Here is a 23,539-nt window from a genome sequence, read left to right as displayed (position 1 = left end):
ATCTATGAGAAGTTAATACAAAATATATATAAACAGTGAAAAATATAAGTGTCAAACTAAGTACAGATAACCAAAATAAAGTCCCGAGAACTAAGGATCTTCGCTAAATCAGAAGCTCCATCATGCCTCAGCGAGGGGCCTCACGTCCTGCATCTGAAAACCACAAAATATGCATGGGGTGAGAACCAGAGGTTCTCAGCATGGTAACAGTGCCCGCATATCTAACATTTAATGTCTTGGGAAAGCCGAAGGCGATCCTAGAACTTCCAGCATATAATCAAAGCTTATAAACATGACTAAACCATAGATGATATAGGCAACTAGCTAAAGTTCTCTGCACTCTCTAATATTCCTTAATCTAGCTCCTCCGAACCTCCTAAACTGTCACCATAAACAGTTGATACAAACACATTTATTACATACAAGGAATTCACAGGTAAAAAGCATATACAGCAGATATACAAGTAGCAATTAGTTATGAAATCAATTAGGCATTCTAAATAGAGCACAACAAACAAACACATAGATGCATATGATGCATGCCTGTCCTATTGCTGATGAGTCTCGTCTGTCGGTTATCAAGCCAACCCGACGTGTCCGGTAGCTAACCCGGACACGGTCTCTCTGTCGCGCACTAACATCATTAGAGGGTATACGTACCCTGTCACAATTAGAGGGTATCTGTGCCCTGTCATCATTACCATTAGAGGGTATCTGTGCCCGTCACCACTTTTGACCAGAGAGAAAACACAAACATTTATATCCTCTAACATCTCCAAGTCAAGATCCACTTATCACATTCATTCATTACTCATATATGCACCTCCGGCATATTCGCCACATGTCACACTTCCCCAGTTAACCATAATCATTTATGTTCATTTACTTTCATTCATCTCTTTCTTCGCCAACAAGTTACCTTAATTTCCTAACTTCATCTCACTACTAGGCCCACAATTAAGGTCTAGGGTTAAAAGAGTGAAAATAGATATTTGGAGGGTCAAAATTGGCTTTAAAACATAAAATAATGATTTGCTGAAAACAGAGGTATGTGTACACATACACATGTATGCGCACGCATAGGCCTCTTTTGGCCAAGACGCGTACGCATGCATCTGTCCGCGTGTGCATGTACACTGGACAGAATTGAACGCATGCGTATGGCTCCTGTATGTGTATGCAAAACATCCTTTTTAGGTGTTATGCGTACGCATGCACATGTATGCGTACGCATAGGTAACAAACAGAATGTAATCAATGCGTATGAAAGGGTATGCGTACGTATGCATGGATTTTTGGTTAAAATTTTGGCTAAGTAAAAAAGTTGCAGAATTTACATTTTGAACCCCGAAAATCTGACGTGCATAACTTTTTCGTTTTAAATCATTTTTCATCCGTTCTTCAAACGGCGTAAACTTCACGGACCTAATTTTCATACAAAATAAGTTTGAAATCATTTGGGGGTCCAAAGGCCAAGTTATGGATCACCAAAATTTGGACAAAAATTTTTCACAAAGCTCAAACCTCAATTTTCATAAAAACCAACTCAATTCCCACCTCCTATACATATATTCAGCAGAAACACATATCATAGCTTTCCAATACAACACTACCATCCACTTATCCTATCATAACCCATCATGCTTTAATTTTACCCAATTCACACCATAAGTTCCTCACTTCCAACAATAACGTAATCAACATTCTATCATATATATATAACCAATAACACCAACTTATCAAACAATATCCAAACACCCAATGGCATATATTTCCACTATAACCATGGTTACCAACACATAAATAACTTATGTAATCAATCAATATCATTAATACTAAGCATCCATCCTATATAGTCATTCCAACCTATCTTATGGTTCTCTAGTCTAAGTTTTCACATTACATTATATTTTAGATATAAGAAACCGAAATCATACCTTGGCCAATTTTCACGTAGTACCCGAGACAACCCACCCAGGCAAACACAGCGACCCAAGGTCCAAAGTCACCCAAACAAAAGCATTCAACCTCCACCAAGCTCCAAAGCTTACAATTTAAGCTCCAACATACACATATACACACCTAATACATATATACAACACATATACACCCAAATTCAATGCCCAAAATACCAATTCAAGAATTTAACTAGGTTTGAGGATCCTTACCGTACCCACAGACCAAACAGACCAAACTCAACGAATTTCGCAAGCTAGATTGAACCTAAGGTACCAAAACCCATAAAATCTCAACACCACCTCAATGAATTTCGAAAATGGGAAGGGATAGAGCAATCGGGGTGATAAAGTGGCTTATCTATGAAATTGTTTTGGTAGAATCGTAGAGCTCGATGCGGTAGTCGCATGGCCATAAACGGTGTGGCGATCGGAGCTTAGAGTGATAAGTTGTGGTGGTTTGAATGTGGTGCTAGGGTTTTGCTTCTCACCTTCTTCCTCCCTTGGTTTTGGAACGTGAATGAGGAATGAAGGGAGAAGAGAAGCTAAGCTCATAAAGGGGTATTGGGCTGAATTGGCCCTGGGCCCATTTTGGGCCAGTTTCGTCTGATTCGGTCTGTTCGACCCAATCTTAGGCCAAACTCTTTAAAATTGGTGTCAAAATTCTTGTTTTATTTAACTCTATCACATTAAACTACAAAATCTCATTTTCTAATTTTCTTGATTAATAATTGATTTATTCAATAATTATTTACTAATCTCTCGGGTTTTACACGATTTACTATAATGTGTAGTAAATTGAATGAAGTAGTTTCAATTCATTAGGCAGGAAGATGCAACCCATAATACTCGAAATTGTCCAAGATAAATTGAATGAACAAGCTTTAATTTAGTGGTTATGATGCCCCTAGTAAATCGAATTTAATGGATTCGTTTTTATAATTTTCAGCTTTGTCATTGATATTGATAGAAGAAAAAAAAATTATTTCTTTAAAAAAGAAACAACGGTGTCCAAAAAAGGACAAAAAGAAGCAATTGGGTATTAATTCAAACAATTATAATTTAAGTATTAATCTAATATTTTATTTTTTTTATAATTTTATATATTTTATTTTATTTTAAATTTATTCATTCTTATTACTTGTTTTTTATCTTTTGTTTTATTATATGTACCTATGTCGCATATAAAATTTTAACATGAATTGATTAATTTACTAATTTAGAATATATTTTTATTTTTAGAAATAGTAATGACAAAATATTTTAATTACAACACATAATTAAATAGATGCATAAAATCTTTCATCTAATATTATATCAAAATTAAATTAAAAAATATATAACAAATTTAATTATTTTAAAAAGAAAGAAAGAAAAAAAATTGTAAATTATGTTTCTATTATTTTATATAAACATACTTTTCATATACAGATTTAATTTTTTAAATATTTATATATAATTCTAGCTTCAAATTATAAATATTAATGTATCATTAGGCACTAATGTGCTAATTGATTCAGTATTTTATTATTAAATATATATAAAAAATTAGTTACGATAATAAGTTATCTATAATTTAATTAAAATATTTTAAGTTTAAATTTTAGAAATAAAAAAATATTTTTTATAAATTATATATAATGATTAATATTTTAAAAATAAAAGTGTTCACTAACTTTTTTTAATTTTTATATCTTCATATAATTAATAATATTTAACAAAATTTTTTTAGTATATATACTTTTACTTCTACTCTTAAAATTTTTTAGATCGATCACTACATACAAAAAAAGCGACACGTATTTTAAAATGGGGTAAAGCTAAATTTTTTTAATCTGGATTGATATTTAATTTTATAATTAATTTTATTTACATTAATTACAAATTGGACTTTTTTTTCCCGGTTAATGTTTAATTTAATGTACATGAAATTAAGAATTTTTTATTTTAATAAATAAATTAATTATAATAATTACTAAAATAAATAATTTAAAAAATATTTACCAAAACAAATATTTTTTTATTATCTCGTTTATACTGTAAATGAGATAATTTTACATGTATCTCGTTTACAGTGTAAACAAGATAAGACAGGTGACGTAATACGTATATATCTCGTTTATAGTCACTACAAAATTTTTAATTGTTTGTGAAAATTTTTTGGTGAAAATTATTATAAACCTCCATAATATATTTTACGGAAAAGCTCTGCATACAAGCCATTAGGGCTTGTATACTTTACAAGTTCATTAAACAATAAAATCAAAATACCCGCTGCTCCACGTACGTTGATTACACGCGCTATATAACATCCCGCGTATATCTAACTACCAAATTTAAAATATTTGTTTCCTTCTTCGTTTTCGTTATTTTGAGATTTGGTTGTTCTTCTTCTCGCGCGTCTTCCCTCCTTCTTCTCCATCGTTCTTTTCCTCTCCTTTTCTCACTGGTATGTTCTTCGTTTACGTTACCTTTTTCTCTCTCTGCAACTCGAGCTTCGTTTTCTATTTTGATTTGTTGTTTTCTGAAATCAAAGTTTGAACTCGTTTTGAAGATAATGGATCATTCAACCTCAGATTGTCAGCTGAATCCAGGCGAGGTGGATTATGAATTTGAATCTAACGAAGTTCCTGAGGTTTGATTTACATAATGAATTTTCTTTCAGTAATTTGTATAGCATTGTGTAGTTGAAAAATTGCTGAACATTGACTGTGAAACTAACACGTTAACATGAATCTGTCGATTCAATGTATTAGTTGTGATTAATTACGTGGAATTTATAGCAGACGCTCGGGTGTAGATCAATTCTTCTTTGGGTGTATTTTAGCTAGAAGTGTGGGTGTATCTACACTTTACTGGTTTTTTGTTATTTTAATTGAGTTGTTGTTGTTCAGGTGTATTATATCAGACATGATTGGGTGTGTTTTTAGTTTTTGACATGGTGTATTCTGCAGCCTGTGTATTTACAGTTTATGGCTTTAAAGGTCATTCTGTAGTTGAGTTGTTGCAGTTCGGGTGTATCATATTAGACATGATTGGGTGTATTTGAATCATATCTATGGGTGTATTCACAGTTCTGACACGGTGTATTGTGCAGCCTCTCTTGGTTGTTGATGACGAGCTTGTTCCGAAGGTCGGAATGACCTTTACCACCCTTGAAGATGCTGGAAAATTTTACAGGAACTACGCCAAGGCTGCAAGTTTCTCTACAAGAGTTCGGTGCACAAATAGGAAGGGAAACGAGATTAAGAATCAACTGATTACATGTAGCAGAGAGGGAAAATGGAAATCTAAAATATCTCCGACCGAGAAGACCAATCCGACAGCCGGTTTAAACTGTCCTGCAAGAATTTATATACACACATTGAAGGATGTCGGTGCTTGGATCATTTCAAAGGTTGTGCTGGATCATTCACACCCCTGCTGTCCAAGCAAAGCAGAGATGCTCAAACAGCACAGGGAACTAAGCATGTCCATTCGTCGTACGATAGAGAATAACGAGGAGGCCGGTATCAGACCAAGCAAAACCTACCAATCATTTGTTGCGGCTGCCGGGGGTCACCGCGAGTTAAATTTTATCGAAAAGGACGTGAGGAATTACATTACCAGGGAAGTGCGGAATGTTTCCGAACAAGAAGATGCAAAGGAATTCGGGAAATATTTGTTAAGAATGAAAGAGAAGAATCAGAATTTCTTTTTTGAGCTCCAACTCGAAGAGGATCAATCGATTAAGCTGGCTTTTTGGGCCGATGCAAGAAGCAGAGCTGCCTTTGAGTATTTCGGAGATGTCATTTCATTCGACACCACCTACAATACAAATAGGTAACAAACTGTCCCTGTTTATGATGCTAAATTAATTTATTTTTACGAATCCGCAGCAGAGGTGTATATTGGCTGTTTCATTGGGTGTATGCGAAGCATTTGTTAGGGTGTACCTAATGATTTTGCATTCTGGACCATGGTAATTTGTTTCAGGTATAATTTGGTCTGTGGTTCTTTTGTCGGGGTGAATCACCACGGTCAGTCAACACTTCTCGGATGCTCTTTGATGAAGAACGAAGAAATTGAATCATTCAAATGGTTATTTCAATGCTGGCTTCGTTGCATGGGAGGAAACGCTCCGAAAGGATTTCTCACCGATCAGTGTGCATCAATGAAAAGGGCTTTAGAGGCCTGTATGCCAACAACAGTTCACCGTTGGTGTATTTGGCACATCATGAAGAAGATTCCAAGCAAATTAAACGGGTACAAGAGACATGCCGATATCGAACAAGAAATGAGACAAGTTGTTTGGAACTCTCATAGCAAAGACTCATTCGATAGGAATTGGAACGATTTTCTGCTGAATTTTGGTCTTGCGGACAACAAGTGGCTTTCAGGTAATGTCTTTTTAAAATCTGCAGCAAAGGTGTAAATTGTATGTTCTCTTGGGTGTATTTACAGTCTGTGTTTGGGTGTATTATACAGATCTGTACGAAGACTGTCACATATGGGTTCCTATCTATCTGGATCACCACTTCTGGGCAGGGATGAGAAGCACACAAAGGAGCGAGAGCATGCATTCATTTTTTAACAAGTATATCACTCGGAACAGCTCGCTTATTCAGTTCGTCAAACAATACGATAATTGCCTCGGAAGCAGGGAGCAAGCAGAGAGAGAATCAGATGCTGCAGATTTTCATACGGTCATACCGTGTGCAACCAAATCCTCCATTGAAGCTCAGTTTCAAGATGCGTACACTCACGCAAAGTTTAGGGAAGTCCAAGCGCAATTCAGAGGAAAGACGAATTGCATCACCAGATTAAAGAATTCTGCTCTAGGCTATTCAGTATACGAAGTCGGAGAACAAGTTTCCAGCTCAATATTCAACAAGTTCGTGGTTACTTACGACTCAGTTGCAGCCGAGGTAAAATGCCAATGCTTATTATTCGAGTCGAGGGGGATACTGTGCCGTCACGCACTAAGCGTGTTAAGCTTCGAACAAGTAAGCCAATTGTCCCCTAGATACATACTGGAACGATGGAGCAAGAAGGTAAAGAGACGACACACACACATCAAGAGCAGCCACGACGAGCCACTAATGGAGCCAAGAAGCAAGAGGTTCGACCAATTGGTTTTTCGTTCGCAAAATATTTGCGAATTTGCCTCCGAATCGAAGGAGCTGACTGCAATTCTGCACCGTGCGTACGATAACGTCATGGCCGAGATGGAAGCATTAAAAGCCAAAAGGAAGGGGACATCTTCTTTATCCCACGAAGATGCCAACTTGGAATCCGTTAACGAGCTTCAAAGCCCGCCAAGGATTCGAACAAGAGGACGTCCAAAAAACAGGCTAGGTTCAAAGCTGGAGAAACAGATTGCAAATGCCACAAAGAAGAAGAAGACGAAAGTTTTAAGCGAGGTAAAAGTAATGTTCTTTAAATTTGTGGCGATTGAGTTTATTTTTCTCGTTAATAGGTTAGCTAATGTGTGAGTGTTATATTCAGATAAACCTGTTTGATGCTGCATCAGCGGCGCATTCAAATTCCAGCCAATATCAAGGACACGTTATGAATTATCAGTTCAGGATACCAGCAGCAGGGGATAACTCTTTGGGTGTATAGTTTTATAGAATATGGGTGTAAAAGCACTGTTCTTTTGGGTGTATTTTTGTTAATTCACAATTTACATATAGACACATATTTAGATACATATAGAACAAAAGCTGTAAAAATTCGCAGGTTATGGGTGTATATTTGATTTGATGTTTTTCTTCATATTTTAGTACATGTAATTCATACATTTTGAATACAGCACAGACAGTTTTGGTGTATATTTTATGCAATCTTGGGTGTATTATTAGACTTGCGTTGGGTGTAACAGTTTATAATTTGCGTTTATATATGCCTTGATTTTTTCCTTCATATTTTACCACCTGTAATACAGCTTTTGAATACATCACAGACAATTTACCAGCACAGATAGTTTAACTATGGAAAAAAATATACATGGAATAGAAGTTGTTGATAAATGGAAAATATTTACATCATTTGTTCAATTTACAAACTACCCAGCAGTTGAATTACGCAGTTTCTATATCAGCAGAATTAATCTGACAAAACGGACTCAATAATACAGAGGATGGCTTCGACAGCCTTATAGCACTACTCTCTCTAATTGCCCGATCTCTTTCTTTATTCATCTCACTGAATAGTATCCGGGAAGCATACTCCACTCTATAGTGGTCCACCTCCTCCTACAATTAAAAAGTATATTCTGTTTAAACAGCAATATTAATTCAGTAAAGTAATACAGAGTTATATAGTTCTAAAGACAGTTACCTGTGGCTAATTATCCCATTCATACTTCCCTTTTTTGATGTTTTCCGGCTCAATTAACTCCATCCACTTCATAACGTAGATAGCGCAGTCATAGCTGAAAATGAAGAAAATAAATTACAAATCTCATTTACGAAAGTTTAATGTTCAGAGTCACAAATTTATACCTTGTTTTTTGGCCTGATATTTTAACATATGATGCTTTAATTTTCTTCTCGTTCTCGTCTTTCTGCAGAGGTTCCCCGTCGGCATATGTTATCAATCTTGAAAATACATATCCCTTAAATAGCAAAACAAATCAGTAATACACCCGAATAAATGCACAAGATACACCCAACTGAATGGACAATATACACCCAACACAACTAACGAAATAGACCTATCTATTAAAGTAAAGAAGACAGAGGCAACTTACAGTGAATTTATTAATCTTCTTTCTCTCATCGCTTGGAGCTTTTTTGTGTAGCGGGTCAAGTATATGACATTTCCGCTTCGTTGTATTTATTAGCCATAACCACCAATGCCCCGAGTGGCAAACAGGAGCAAAAATCTGAAGGATTGCCACATTTCAACAGTGTGTTATTTTATTTGGCATATAAATAAATAAGAGTACTAACAAATTTAGCAAACAAAAACTTACATATGGATGTGAAGTTAACTTTTTTCTATCTATGAAGGGAATGAAACTCGGGTAGGCTTCCACCCTGAATTCCTTTTTCGTTTTCGGTGATATGAATTCCCCCTTTGGGTGATCCGAAAGCGCCATGCTCTGCAAGAATTGCGAAATAAGAAATGAAATACTAAACTTACACCCAATTGAACGTAAAAAATACACCCAAATCAATACAGAAAATACACCCAAAGTTCGTAGAAGTAACACTTACCACAATATCGGGGGGAGACAGTATATTTGTTCTTGAAACCTCTTTTCATTTTTCTGGTTGAGGATGAGGCAGATGGCAGATACAATCTAGAAATATATGCCGAAATCAATTTTACATTAATAAGCATTGCAATTGACTTTGGTGTAAAAACATTAATGTTATTCTAATATTACCTGAGATTCTATATCACTTTTTGCCTGGAGGGATACAAGGTGCATTCTCATCAAAATGTATTCTCCTTGGCCAATCAGAGTGCACATCTCCTCATACTCGTTAGTATTGCCATCTGCATCTTCCTTCAGTCTCGTCCCCCAGATGTAGCACTTTTGTTTCATATCATCCGTAATCTGATATAATCCCCCAGGAGTTTGAAACTTTGCAGAACTTTCTCCTCCAGTCTCCCTCTGAATTTGTGGACTTTTGTTTTTTCCCTTCGCCGCACTGCTTGCTATTTTTTGGACCAAATCGTCCAATTGTTCTATCAAATTTGCAGATTCTGGAGATTTTTCCCTTTCTGTCTCCTGTGTTGACGCCCCCTCCTGGCTTGAATCAGTCAATCCAAGGCTGAATGATGGCACCCCTGGATCTGTTTTAGGAACATAGGATGCTGTCCGTGCCATCATCAATAGGGCAGCAGCGTCTTCTGCGTCTGGGTGACTGCGTCATCATGTATAAGAATAAGAATAAGAATAAGAATATACGGATGATAAGCAAAGATTGATTTTAGTCTGATGAACTTACATTTTAGTTGGAGCTGGGGGAAGCGTGGGTGTGGTCTCTTGAAGTTGTTTGGGGGTTTCAGGAGTGCTGCACAGTTTCAAAAAATTAATCACGGCATAAAAAAAAACTAATCAGGAACAATATACACCCAAACTGTTAGCAAATATACACCCAAACTCTAAACAAATATACACTCAATACTATTTCTTACGTTTCTGTAGTCCCTTCAATCTGTAGCATAGGGGTTGGTTCAAAATCTGTCTCAGTGGTTGTTTGGGATGCCGGCACAAAAACCTGAATTGGGACTCTAAACAAGAAGAAAAATGAAAGGTTAACAACGCCTTTGAAAATAATAAGCTTATAAGGTTGAAATATTCTTGCAAAACTCACACTGCAAGCGCATCCGACGGTGTCTGTTCCCTCACAACCATCATATTCGAATCAGCCGGACTCAACCTAAAATACACCCAAAGAAATTCAAGAAATACACCCGAACAATTCAAAAAGAAGACAGGCTTTATTTTTTTGAGAACTTACATACTTGCAGTTTTTGCTTTTTTTTCCTGCATTTTTTTTCTTAAATAAAATAATAAAGGGCTTTTTTTTTCTAAAAAAAATATATACAGAATTAGAAGTAGAAGGGTAATAGAAGAACAAAAGTAACGGTTATTTGAAAGAGAAATTACATGCTCTGTGACGGCTGGTTTACACTACTCTGTTCTGTGCGTCCTTGAGAGGAAGGATCATCACTTTCCAAGTTCACAGCCAGTATTCTAAAACAGATTTCATGTTATTCAGACAAAATAAGATATAGGTATAAAATACACCCAAATGAATGCACAAGATACAACCAACCGAATGGACAATATACACCCAACACAACAAACTTAATATCCCAACTTAGTAAACAACATACACCCAACCTGATCCACAAAATACACCCAAATGGTTCCACAAAATACACCCAAATCATGATAACAAGATTTTATTAAATAATAAAGCTTCTTACGTTTTAGACGACACATAGCGACCTTCTGTCGATCGCAGGTCAGCTCGGTTCTCCCTGCGAAACAAGAAACAATTATTAGCAAACAAAACACACCAAAATCTGAAATACACAGCCCAGCAAGACATACCCCTCTGCAGCAGATTTATCAACATTTTCCCTTAGCCATTCATCTAGTTCGTCACTTGATATTTCATATGTCTCACTACATTCATAAAAGAAGATGTTAACAAAAATAATTACGATGATAGACGGTAATATAGCTTACGAGGTACTGTACCCGTCAAAGTATTGATCTTCTTTAGGAGGTGAATCCTCCACAACAACTTTTTTTTTGTTGTGTTCTGGGTGGAAAAAAAAGAGTACCAATCAGAAATAAAAAATTAATTTTATTACAGAATATTACGCAAAGAAGTGCTTACTTTTTTGGTGTTGTTTTTGTTTTTTTCTTTTTCTTCTCCTTCTCTGCAGGTGATGATTCTTCGCTCCTATAAGTTAATAATAGACACTTCAGTTAATACACGAAATCTTTATAATGAAGCCAAAAGAAAGGAGTAATAATTTCAGGACATTACTCATCACTTGGTTCAGATTCAGATTCTGAATCAGAATCTGACTCCTCTTGCCTCTGCTTTCTTTTTCTGGAGTCCATTCTTGAAGGCAAACAATCATTATTTAGAACATACTAAAAATACACCCAAATGAATTCACAAGATACACCCAAATGAATATACAATATACACCCAACGCAGCAAACGAACACACCCAGCTTAATAAACTACACACACCCAACGTGATCAACAAAATACACCCAACTCGAAAAAGAAATTACACCCAAGTATGGTACTTACTTTTTCCCCTTTTTGCTGGGGTGTTTTCTTCCTGAATCCTCTGAGTCTTCTTGAGTCTCAGACTCAGAGGTAGAAGTGTCACTGTCAGTAGCTGTTTCTGTCTCCGAAGACGATGTTGGACTCGCCTTCCTTTTTTTTGTTTTTTTTTTATTTCTTGTTTTTTTTGTTTTTTTCTTTTTTTTTTTAATTTTTTCTCTTGCTCTTGTCTCCGCCATCTTCACAATCCCCTGAAACATTAGATATTTTAGCTAGCAGCATTCAGGTAAATAAAATACAAGCAACATATTATGTTTACTTACCAAAATTTCTTCTATTTCTGCAGTCATTCTTTCCACCAACTGCTCCTTAGTCCAGTTGGCAATCCAAGGCTTTGGTGGTCTTTCAGCCCTCTTCTTGCCTTTGTTTTCTGAAAGATGAAAGTATATTATCATCAGGGCAAAGAGGCAGCCATCAATTGCCTTCTTCTTCTTCTCCTGGTAGTCTGTGATGCCCTTGATCATGAAGGTCAAAACATGCCCCCCCAGTTTCTCTCCGATATGCCGTCCATCTTAAAAATTGGGGCCAGGTGCACGGGTGATATTTTGTTTATCGTCGTTGGCAAAAGGAACGCCATCTGTATGTAGAGGATGAATATCCTCTTGAACATCAGGCATTCCTCTTCGTTGCCAACGCCGATTTCCATCATTTCATCGGTAAGACTTTTGAGGGTCTTATCCTGGAATCTTCTAAAAATTATTTTGTCATCATCAGAAAGTTTCTTATACTCAACTTTCTCAGGAAACAGATTTCCTACAAAAAGAAAAACAACAAAGTATCAAAGTCGGTTCAAATACACTCAAGCATCAACCTTAAATACACCCAAGCATCAACTTAATATACACCTATAATTTTGAGCTAGTTACCTGTTGCATTGATGCCAAGCGCATCACCTATTGTTTTTGGTGTTATTTGGAAAGAACCATATCCTGTCTTCAGTCTGTTCTCCCCAAGTTTGAAGTTGTTTGCCAGTTCCCTTAAGAGTTGGTGATCCACCCTTAGTGGTGGGATGTGCATCAACCCACCGAATCCGAGATCCCTCACAATTGCCTTCTTCTCCTCAGTCATATTTCTGAACTTATCACTCAGGAGATGTGTGGCACACTTAAGGTTTTTGTTTGGTTTCTTGCTGCCATTTTCTCTGAAACGAAAAATACACCCAAAGATATCAGTAAGATACACCCATTAATAACAGTAAGATACACCCATAGATATGATTCAGATACATTCATTGATAACAGTGAGATACACCCATAGATATGATTAAGATAAATCCATATATATCAGTCAGGTATCACTCAAACATGCTTCAATATCAAATTAATTGAGATATCAGAAAGATACACGCATATATGAGTCAGATACACCCATTGATAACAGTAAGATACACCCATATGTAAGAATCAGATACACCCATTGATAACAGTGAGATACACCCATAGATATTATTCAGATACATCCATATAGATATCAGTCAGATATCACTTAACCATGCTTCAATATCAAGCCACATTACAAGGTTAAGCAGTATACACCCCCCAATCTACGGAATAAACCCCCAAAAATCAACAACAATAGCAGGAGAACTTAGAACAAGAACGTAGAACGACGTAGAATTTAGAAGAACGACGTAGAACTTAGAACAGTGTAACAAAGAAGCAAGAATAATAGTAAACCCTAGAAGAACGACGTAGAAGAAAAGTAAAATATACAGGAATCTTAATGAACTTACGTTGAGTATTGTTGCTTTGTTTTCTCTTCAGATTCTTCACGGAGAGTTTGATGGTGTTTTGATGGAGGTTTCGAACAACGATTTGTATATTTTGAACTTTGATTTTCGCTCGAAAATGGGAGGGTTTCCTTGTTTTCGAAGCGCTTTGAGAAGTGGAAGAAGTGGAAGAAGTGAAAGAGTCTGCCATACGTAACGGTTGTAGTGTTGAGCGCGTGATTTTGACGCGCCATGTTATCTCTCTTTATGCGCGTGAGTTCTATTTGGGCTGGGCCAACTTGTAAGCTTGTAAACTTGTACGTGTAGCAGGCCCGTATATTTTAATAGTCACAATTTGTAAAACTTTCCTAAATCATTAACAATAACCCTCACAGCCCAATCAATACTTAAAATTTTTTTAGCCCAAATAAATATTAGTCCATAACAAAAATTGAAAAAAAAAAAGAAGAGTCGAAAGAGAGGCTTCGAGCGAGAGAGAGGGAGAGGGACGATTTATTGCCGCCGTCATCTCCTCCGTCAAGCGTTACCGGTGGAGTTATGAATGGAGATCGTGGAGCCTCTGAATTTTCGTTGACCTCTCAGAGTGACGATTTGATTCAGATTGTTGAGGTAATGCTTTAAATCTCCCGCTTCTGCGTCGTCTTCCACCGCGGGTTGTGCCGCTGGTTCTGCTTTTCCTCCGGCGGCTTGAAGCACTCAGAGTGTGGTTTCGGCGCGAATTCGATGGTTCTAGCTGAGGAGATCAAGAAGGCGAGCTAACGAGTATCTGTAAGCTTCGATTGAAGCTACGTTCAAAACTATCAGATCTCGTGGAACTGATTTCACGTCGTGTGGAGTCATTACAATGAGGATTTATTCCTAATTTTTTCTTGTCCTTTGCTTTCTTCAATTCTTCAAATTTTTTCAAAGATATTAGATTTTGTGATAATTTGATGATATAGTTTTGGCAAAATTATACACAAATCCTGCTTCTTATGTTCTAATGTACTCTTCTCTTCTGTAAATTTTTCAGGTCAAGGCAGAGGATTTGATATAGATTTAGTTAAGTTGATTTGATATATTATAAAGGTGACTAGACATAAATGGAAAATTGTTATTCTCTATTGAAAATTTTGATTTTTCTTGAAGTAAAAAGGATGTTCGGGTTTATAGTTTAGGTGATCATTAGGTTCAATTGTTTCCATTAGAGGTTATTCCCCTTTATTGATGCAGATTTGTTGAGATATATCTATAAATTAAGTGTTTAGTACTTTGTCGATTCAAATTTCAAAATGCAAAATAGTTATCTTTTCTAATCTCCCAGTTCTTAATATCTGTCGCTTTAAAAATTTGGTGAATTAATAACTTAAGTATTTGAGTATTAACTCTCTAGTATGTCAAGTTTTTCTTCAACTTCAATTTTTCTTATCACTAAGTTTTCTGATTCAGTGTGTTTTATAGGTAGTTGCTGGGCATTCTCCTCCACTGGGGCCATAGAAGGGATAAATGCAATAGTAACTGGGGACCTTATAAGCCTTTCAGAATAAGAACTTGTGGATTGTGACAAAACTAATGATGGATGTGAGGGAGGGTACATGGACTATGCTTTTGAATGGGTAATGAACAATGGTGACATAGATACTGAAACTGATTACCCATACTATTCTAATATTGATTCCTTACTATTCTAATATTGAGTAGCCTCATTATATTAATTTGAACCTAATTATTTAAGATTTTCATAAATTAGGAGGAAAACAAAGTTGTTAGCATTGATGGATACAATGATGTGGCAAAATCAGATAGTGCTCTTCTGTGTGCTATTGTGAAGCAACCTATCAGTGCAGGTATACATGGCTCTTCATTGGATTTTCAATTATACACTGGTTTAAGTGTTGTTTTCCTGTTCCTTTTACTCATTGCAAAATAAATAAGAGTATAGCAGTAAAATTAGATCATGTTATAAAATAATTTTAGCAGCATACTCTTTTGTAAGTAGATTCTTCTTTTCTTGAATAGGGCATCTATGATGGAGATTGCTCAAGTAACCCAGATGATATTGACCATGCAATATTAATAGTGGGATATGGATCAGAGGGTGATGAAGATTACTGGATATGGATCAAAGGGTAATGAAGGATGAGGTGTGCATTTTTGTTATTTTTATTATTCTAAATGCAATGGTTGTTCTATGACAGTTCTAAATGCAATGGTTGTTCCTTTATTTTACCATGAAGAAGAGGTATTTGTGCATTTTGCATATAACAGCAAACTTTATATTTCATTTATAGGTAAAAGAAATGAAACAACAGGTGCTGTGATTACTTGGAATAGCAAATCATCTGATAAAGGCCCTGATGGCCAAACATTGGGAACCTATGGTTCAGCAACTGTTGGATTGATTCTGATTTTTTCTGTGCCTCCCAGGTCAGTTTTGAGGTAAATTCAGGACACATTTTTCTTTTTATTTTTATGGAATAATATCAGAATATGTAACAAAACTTTAATTTGGTTGGTTTCAGAATTCAGTGGTTGCAATGCCTGGTGGAAATGGAATGCAAGCAGTGGCACTGAGGGTAAACAGTAATAGAGCCATGTTCTATAAAGTTAAGATCAAAGGAACACAGGACACTCTCTTAGACAACACAGGAACAGTCATGTTTGGCAGTGCTAAATCACTCTATGAGGTATCAATAGCATTATTTACTCTTTTCATTTCCTAGTTTATTAGTTCACTATTGACAGAGTTGTTAGATATATTAACATACTTAGGAATCCCTCAATTCTTAAATAGTTGTTAGATATATTAGGATTAAAATGTGGTGAAGACTTTGCTCTTGTATGGTTGATCGTCATTTTCATGTTTCATTTCGAACCGGAAATTCAAAGATGATGACTGAACCATATTAATTTGGATTTTACTCGTGAGGTTAATGTTCGCATCTAATTTGTTTGATCTGTATACACAACTAATACAACTATCAAAATCATGTTAAAGAAATCACTTGATTTGCCTTTCAATAATACAAGTCCCCTACCTCTTCTTCTATCTCTGTATAATTTTCGCACTTTTGGACATTGTTTAATTCAATTATTCATTTTCCTAGATCGGTTTAAAAATTAGACTCTGATGGGTATATATATATATTTCTTCCTTTTGATTAATGTCGCTGAAGAATTTATCATTCATGAGTAGGGATTAACATGGAGTGAAAGAAAGGACGTAAGTAGGAATATAATGGTAATGGATGATTGAATCCAAATTCCATAGTCATGATGTGAAATTGAGAAAGCAAACATGTCACCCGTTGCAAAATAGTTGATTTCCTTGCTTTCTTGAAGTTTAATTGTTTATAATATAAATTTTTAAATTTAATTTGCTAAATAAACTCCAGTGACTTCAAAAACTCTGAGATCCACTACAATATATATCAAATCAAATCATTCAGTAGTTCAGTACCCCATTATATATTTGGCCACATAATTAAACTAATCACAAGATTGGTTCCATTATCATTTGCAATTATTATCAGCTATGCTCTGCATGATGATGCGATCCTATGCTTAAGAAAAATAAATGTTATTAGTGGGCCTGTGGAAATTAAATAAATATACAAAATGCACAATCAAGTTCGTGCATCTTCGACTATTATTATATAATTTATTGGAGCTTATGTAAATAATAATACTAAATCATCTGAAAATATTGCTTGACTCGTGTGATCCTATAATGATGCCTTCAATTCGTAGCCGTTTGGTGGAACCTATCCTATAATAATATCAATTTATAATAACACCCTATATTGCAAAAATCTCCATTATTAATAGATGATTCAAGCATGGCAAATGCTGAAGTAACCGAATGGGATCCAATATCCTGCAGTCTTCCACTTGATGATAAGGTAATAAATTTTTATTTCAGGTTTAAATTTTTGTAGATTCTTTCATAGTTGAATCAATGTTTTAATATTAGAGTTTGTTATAGTGATGCTATGTCAGTTTCGACTGTGTCTAGTCATCTGTCATTTTACCTTAATGTGAGGAACTATTTTGTTTCGTGTTACAACTTTTGTTGAGTAGTTTGTTCTAATTACTTCAGTTATGGATATATAGGTTTTAAAGTTGGTTATTAGAATTGAAAATATTTGCTGAGAATGGATAATTTCTAATTTGATGCCTTTCATCATAATATTTCCAAAAGATGTGGTTCTTTGATTCCACACACATATCAGGTATGTGATGTATAGCTGCTTAGGTTTAACATAAAAATTATGATTATTTTATTCTGTTCTCTATGAAGGTCAAGGAGATTTTGTCTCACTATCCATCAAACTATAAACAATCTGCATTGATCCCTCTGCTTTATCTTGCCCAACAGCAGCATCGTGTTTAATGTATGTATTTTGCATATATAGGTTTATTGATTAATGTGCCAGTGCAAATGCATTATTTTACTATAGAGATTAAGCCTACTACCCTTTTTGATGCTAGGAGATCAGCTGGTGATAGCATAGGATATCTGAAGACAAATATTTAAGACTTTTATGTAATTAGATGATATTGAAATATTGAAGTTGTTTTATTTTACTTAAAAAAAAAAACAGTAATAGTTATGTAGAACAATATCATATGCAATTATGTTTGGAACTATTGACATTGAAAATTTTTTTATATATAGAGTTATATCTTATATTGAGGAATTATGTTATAAAATATTTAGTTTTTAAATTTTGATATTAACAAATAAATTTTTAATTTGAGAGTATGTAAATGAGATGAGATTAATGAATTATTTGAAATTAAAAATAAATAAATAATCACAGGGTTTGTGGAGGTTTGAAAATTTTACAAAATAATTTATTTTTATTAAATTAAAAAATCAATTTGTAGGGTTTTAAACTGCCATAAAAGTGATTTAAAATCGCTACAAAAGTCCAATATAAAATCCCCACTAAACACACAAAATTCCTACAAAAGATTTCGTGGCAGCTCAAATTTTGGGGGTTTTAGAACTTTCCCACCCCCCTCCCCCACATTATTTGGTGGGGTTATAAACCTCCACAAATAAAAAAAAAATTGTCACAAATAAACAAAAACCTTGTAGTGAGTATATTTTTATATGTTTTATCTTTTGTAAAACACAAGTTTACACTGTAAATGATATACATGCAAAATTATCTCCTTTACAGTGTAAATGAGATAAGAGAAAAGTATTTATTTTAGTAAATATTTTTTAAATTATTTATTTCAGTAATTATTATAATTAATTTATTTATTAAAATAAAAAACCCTGAAATTAATTACAAATTTTTCTCGCATAGTTATAAAGGGGGGGGGGGTTGTTTTGGGTGTGGGTGGGTTTATATTTAGGTAACGATAGTCTTTCTTCTCTTCTATATAAACTATTCTTCTCTTGATTATTTTCACATATTCCTTCATCTAATTTTAGTTCATCTACTAAAAATGGCTTCAAAATATGCAATAGTCATTTTAGGACTTTTAGCTTTAGTTGTTATTGTTCCTTCAAAGATAGTTGCTATGTTATTCTCACATATTTTTAATAATTGATTTGTATCTATCTGCTATAATAATAATTGTTAGTTTGTTACATAAACTATTTTATAAAATGAGAATTAAATTATTAAAAATTATTAATTAAATCTTTTATAATAATAAACAGTAGATATGTATGTCTTTTTATTAATAGATAATGTAAAATAAGACGAAATTGTCATATATGACGAAATTGTCATATATTTCGTTATTTATAGTTATGCATGTCTTTTTAGAAAAGACTTTTTTTGAATGATCTTTTTTAAAAAAATCGTTTATAAAAGTAAAAGTGATTTTATGTTTAGATATCTCATATAAAAAAAATTTTATTTATCAGTTATATTTGGGTAAAATAATATAAAAGTATTTTTTGTTGATTTATTATGTGAAAAATATCTTTTTATTTTAAGAAAAAAGATCTTTTAAAAAAAGATGTGAATTGTAACTTCTCAAAAATGATATATTTTTTTTATCTTTGACAAATTTCTAATAGTAAAAGTAAAAATATTAAAAAAATATCTTTTTTGAGAAGCTACAATTTACATTTTTTTTTAAAAGATCATTATTCCTTAAAAAAAGATGTTTTTTACATAATAAATGAACAAAAAAGTACTTTTATCTTATTTTACCCAAACATAATTGATAAATAAAAAGATCTTTTTACATGAGATATCCAAGCATAAAATCACTTTTATTTTTGTAAAAAATCTTTTAAAAAAATTATTTAAATTTTTTTTCTAAAAATGACATCCAAACAAGTTCTTAGAAATTTGCCAAACACACTAAAAAATAAAAAAGAGCCAAATACATTAAAAAATAAAAAAGATCTTTTTTTCATTGAAAAAAAAGATTTTTTTATCGATTTAGTAACATCCAAACAAATACTAAAACAGGTGAAGTTTCATTTCAAAAATTATTATCTACATAACAATTTTTCACAAATAAATTTATCACAATAATTAACCGTATATATAAACTCCACTATTAAATTTTACAAAATAAATTAATAAAAAAATATAATATATATATCTACTATTTATTATTATAGAAGACTAAATTAATACTTTATTTTTTTCAAAAACTAATTAGTTTGAAGTCAAAAACTTTAAAACACTAATTGTTACTTTACTCGTGAAACAATTATACAAATAAAAATGATTGAAATAAATTTAATAATTTTCTTTCGCAATGACATCTTTTTGCCTCTAAATTCTCTACACATAATTCCCCTTATATATCTTACATATTCTGTTGCAATACATAATTTTGCACTTGAATGAAAATAAAGATTAAATAAAAATAAAATATTAGTATTCCATAAAACATATTTATTTATATAATTAGTTGCTCTAAAATATCTGCGTTGAATTATAAAAATCACCTTCATCGTTAATTACTGGTGACGATATTATTTCAGGTAGTGGCATTGCCAAGGATATATTAGTTGGAGGCTACCCTGCTCAAGCCCCCAAACCAAGGTATGTACGCCTGCTTCCATGCTTGCCTAGACCACACTCTTTCTTCTTTTCTTTTGCTTTTGCTCTTTATCCCCCAATAATTCTGTTACAGGCCAGCGCAGCTGAGCACGATGACCGACTCGGCCCGTGGGCAATTCGATCTACGCGGTCGGGTTAGCGCGTATAACCCGTTTGGTCTGCGACCTGGATGCGTACGCCCGTTACCAACTGCATGACAGCTGTGAGAAACGAAGCTTTTAGAAAGGAGGCCTCTTCCTGTGGGGTCCACTCTACTGACAGGATATATAAGGGGAGGGTCCTACCCCTCCTCCAATGTACGTCACTTTATTCCTTTCTTTCACACCACCTGCACAGTATTTGACTTGAGCGTTGGAGTGTCCTTGCAGGTGGCACCCCCATTTCACCTCGAGAAGAGCTCGGTAAGTCGGCAGCTTCAGCATCTCGCACCCCAGATCCAGAGCAAGCCCGGAACCCACCATCGCATTCAGGAGTCACCACCTAATTGTGTACTAAAAATATAAATCTTTTTTGTACATAATTAATTTTTATAATGACCTACAAGCATGGTCAAAAAAGAGTTAAGTTCCTCCTAAAGGTATTTGGCTAAAAGGATGGAACCCAAAAGAACACCTTGAGGAGTTGGATTTCTCTTCAGTGGGAACTATATTGGTGGAAGTGGATTGGTTGGATTTGGAGTGTAAAAGTGTCATCTAGTTGAAAGAAAACCAAACTAGATGTCCCTTCACTAATGTCACATGTTAGGAGCTTTAGTTTAACGTGTGAGAATCAACTTCCTACCTTTTCAGTTGACAAGACTTGAGGTGATACAAATACCTAAAGATATTTTGGAAAAAGCAGTAAACCAAATATCAGACTAAAACCATTGGACAATAGATTTCCTCTTCATCATGGTTTTACACTATAAAAAGGAACTCAAGCCACCTCTGTAAATCATCCTTCACTCTCACTTTTCACTTTCACCTTGATCATCTTCTTCTTCACAACCCTTTTCATCCATTACTTTCACCTTCATCCTCTTCTGAGAGCTTCTTTTCTAAACACCTTCACCCTCTCCTTCACCTTTTTTCTAGACCTTTCTTATTCCTGAAGCTGAGAAGCTAAAAAACCCATCTTTTCCTCTACCCAAATTTCCTTTCATTGTTCTTTATTTCATTCATCACCTTCACGAGTAAAAACTGGTAATCGGGTGTTTCACCAGAACATTCGACGACCCTTAGCCCACCCCTGTCCACTTTAAACAAAGCTCATTCATCCTCTTGTGACATTAGTGGAGGTCTCAACACTTGTTCTCCACCTCTATTTCTCACCATCAGTTCTTGTATTGCTTATTTGCCATTAATAGAAGTGTTTTTCCTCACAAGTTTACTTACCCCAAATCTCTCATCTTAACTATTATTTTTCACTTAATCTATTTTTCACGAAACCCACCCGAATCATCTGGCGACTCCACTGGGGAGGAACACTTCGACGTGATGGCTAGAGATCAAACGAGGTATAGAGCCCCCTCACCACATCTGTTTGCGAATCTGGAGAATATGAAGGAAGACGAGAACACCCAGTTACTTGTAGGGAGTTGACGCGTATTCTAAAAGTCAAGGGATCGTGAAGTTGAGTTGCAAGAGTTGGAAGGAAAAAGAGAAGTTGTGGGAAGCAAGATGGAAGAATATCACCGGAGACTGGCATTAGCTTATGACAAGCACATTTGGCCCAGGGTGTTCCTAGAGGGAGATCTGGTACTAAAAATCAGTAGACGCAGTAATAAGGAAGATGTCTTTGCCAAAATGGACTCCCAAATGGGAGGGTCCTTACATTGTTTCTGAGGTACACCCCAACGAACACTGCATCTTGCTGGACCCGGATCATGGAACAACCATTGGTCCCATCAATTTCAAGTACGTTAAACAGTACTATGCCTAATTTCAGTTTTAGAAGTTAGAATTTTAATTCCAAAGGGCTTCTTTATCAAGAGCCAATGTTTATGTTATATTATTCTGCAAGCATCCTGCAATACATGAGAAAACTGCTTTAGCAATCATACACTCAAAAAATGTGAGTGATGCATCTTAAGAAATTTACAGTACAAAATAGTTCCAAAAAAGTGAAGTGTCCCACCCTCCAAACTCCTAAAAAGAGTCGAGCATAAATAGGGCAAGAAAGTTATGGGTACCTTCCTTCTTTTTTTGGAACTGTTTCAAAAAAGTAAAGTGTCCCACCCTCCAAACTCCTAAAAAGAGTCGAGCATAAATAGGGCAAGAAAGTTATGGGTACCTTCCTTTTTTTTTGGCCTAAAAAAAAGGGCAGAAAAAAATGGCTACTACTTTTCTTAAAATCATACACTCCCCTGCAAAAAAAAATTAATTAAAATAAATTATTTTTATTTTTAAATATCTATTTATGGTTACAAACGAACATTGCTCATAATTTTAATTCAATTTCTTTTTTATTTGTGATTTCATTGAAAACTTATACAAATAAGGATATAACATCCAAAGTTGTAAGGAGAAAGATCTTTATCAAAGAATCCCTATAGCTAATTCCAAAATTAGCAATCCAATATACATGGGGCTAAGAGGGGTTAAGACAAAAACAAGAAAAGAAGAAAAAAGGGTCTTACCAAGTAAGACGACAGAGTAAAAAGAACAGAGCAAAGTTGAATGTGGGAGTGTCCTTTGCCCTAAAAGAAAAACTCCCAATTGTTGAAGAAGACAGAAGATTTGAATGATGGTGGTGATAGTAGTGATGATACTGCGCTGTGTAAAAAAATGCCCAACAGAAATGATGAGGAACACCCTCTCCCCTACCCTTTCAGGTGTTCTCTCTTCTTATGTGTCTCTCCAAATCCAAGTATTCAAATTTAAAACGCGTCCAATTAAAAGGTTAAGAGTTTCTCCCCTTCTTATTTCCTTATATATTAAATTATTATATTAAATTAAATCATCCCTCTTTTTTTTATAAAAAAAATATACGTTTATATATATATATATAAATAAATAATAATAATATTATGTA

The 23,539-nt window shown here is 34.4% G+C and overlaps 2 long non-coding RNA genes across 22 annotated transcripts; both read left to right on the top strand.

Annotated features, from left to right (window-relative positions):
• Window positions 1-13,887: 13,887 nt before the first annotated feature.
• LOC112776430 (uncharacterized) lies at window positions 13,888-18,178 on the top strand. 21 transcript variants are annotated; one of them, XR_003189943.3, is made up of 10 exons: window positions 13,888-14,108; window positions 14,512-14,567; window positions 14,940-15,094; window positions 15,229-15,325; window positions 15,498-15,622; window positions 15,770-15,905; window positions 16,001-16,165; window positions 17,307-17,380; window positions 17,779-17,872; window positions 17,970-18,178. It is a non-coding gene; the product is annotated as an uncharacterized lncRNA (long non-coding RNA). The 21 variants fall into 21 exon arrangements; XR_011877240.1 differs by having other exon boundaries at window positions 13,908-14,108; window positions 15,498-15,607; XR_011877238.1 differs by having other exon boundaries at window positions 13,915-14,108; window positions 15,498-15,607; window positions 15,770-15,917.
• Window positions 18,179-20,378: 2,200 nt separating this feature from the next.
• Window positions 20,379-20,905, top strand: LOC140181802 (uncharacterized). Its single transcript, XR_011877231.1, has 2 exons — window positions 20,379-20,509; window positions 20,601-20,905. It is a non-coding gene; the product is annotated as an uncharacterized lncRNA (long non-coding RNA).
• Window positions 20,906-23,539: the final 2,634 nt, after the last annotated feature.

This window comes from Arachis hypogaea, chromosome 19, assembly GCF_003086295.3.
Source record: "Arachis hypogaea cultivar Tifrunner chromosome 19, arahy.Tifrunner.gnm2.J5K5, whole genome shotgun sequence".
Taxonomy (NCBI): Eukaryota; Viridiplantae; Streptophyta; class Magnoliopsida; order Fabales; family Fabaceae; genus Arachis; species Arachis hypogaea.
The sequence above is the reverse complement of the archived record's forward strand: the minus strand, read 5'-3'. Positions and strand labels throughout refer to the sequence as shown.